We start from the raw sequence: 1,673 nt of genomic DNA on the forward strand, positions 1-1,673 counted from the left end.
TTACCCTTAAGCCACAGCCCCAGCTCAAGCAGTGAATGAACCGCTGTGTTTTCAGCTTTAGAAAAAAGAAAAAAAAACCAGGTGGGTGGTGGTGCCTGCTTTAATCCCAGCACTTGGGAAGCAGAAGCAGGCCTATCTCTGTGAGGTCGAAACCAGCCAGTTCTAGGACAGCCAAGGATATACAGAGAAACCCCGCCTCTAAATAAATAGAAAAGAAAGACCTCAAAACAAAACAACACCAAAAAGGAAGGAAACACAGAAAATCTGTCTCTTCTTATAGAAGTACTGGCGGCCACATCTTGGATTGTTCCACATCTCTGAATATTGCCTGGGCTCTGCTAGCTTTTACTAGAAAAATGTAATTGCCAACAATAATTAATTAAAGTTATTTGATCTCAAAAAAGCAGATTATCTTGACTCTCTTCCACATGTTGGAATAATACACACTATTCTAGACTATGACAGATGTTTTAAGTGTTATTATTTTAAATGTCACAAAAGAGGAAGACCCTTCGGGTGTGCATGAATGTAGTGCAGGCATTCCACTATGGAAGAAGTAGTGGGACCAGACTATGAGGCTGCCATTTGAGATGCCCAAATGTTTTCATGAATAGCAGAGGCCAGTGAACAAGTTCTGTCTGCCTGTATCCAGCTCTTTGGCTTCTTGGTGCTCCAGCACAGTCCATATACAATACATTTGTCGGACTATCAGCCCAGTGAGGAACACCCAGGCTTTGGAAGCCTTTGTCCTAGGAAAGGAGAAGGCCATTCTCCTGTATGTGCTGGAGAGTATCTCACAAGATACATAAACGTAACCACATTGATCCTGGGACTCTGGCTGTATTTAGTGCCCTAGCCTAACCCTTGCAGGAGAAGGATTTCTTTATTAACTTCAGAAACTATATTTTTAAAAAGACAAAACAAAACAAAAAAGATATTAAATTTTTAAAAATTTAACAAGAGAACTTGTTAAAATATTTCTTTTAATGATTTATTCATTTTTATTTTTATTTTATGTGCATTGGTGTTTTGCCTACATACATGCTTGTGTGAGGGTTTTGATCCCCTGGAACTGTAGTCACAATCAGTTGTAAGCTGCCATATGGGTGCTGGGAATTGAACTGAGGTCCTTTGAGAAAGCAACTAGTGCTTTTTAAATCATGGAACCACCACTCCAGCCCCCACCTTCAGCCTTTTTAAAAAAAGATTTATTTATTTTGTGTATATGGGTATTTTGTCTGCACGTGTATATCTACACAACAAAGAACACCATGTGGGATTACAGTTTTGGATGGTGGTGAGAGCAGTCAGTGCCCTTAACCACTGAACCATCTTTCTGGGGGGCCATGAAAATTCTCTTGCTGAGTCTGTTAGCCAAATCATATGTGTCATGTATTATTTTGGACAGCTATGCAACAATGATGCTTTTTCTGAAAGTAAAATCTCAGCCAATGGGACAGCTTGTCGAGTGTTGGTGAAATGTAACCAACAGTTCCCTCAATGTGATCAATGTAGCCACAGAAACAAAATAGCCTGGGCACTTTCTCTTCCTCTTCCTAGTGCCTGGGTTGCTAGTATCCTCTGCTGGTTTTCTTTTTATGAGTTTTATCTCGGTTCTCTCCTCTTCTTGTCAGCTACAGCTGTTTCCCCCAAAGCACCCCCCCCCCCCCCCC

This window comes from Mus caroli, chromosome 2 (genome assembly GCF_900094665.2).
Source record: "Mus caroli chromosome 2, CAROLI_EIJ_v1.1, whole genome shotgun sequence".
Lineage (NCBI taxonomy): Eukaryota > Metazoa > Chordata > Mammalia > Rodentia > Muridae > Mus > Mus caroli.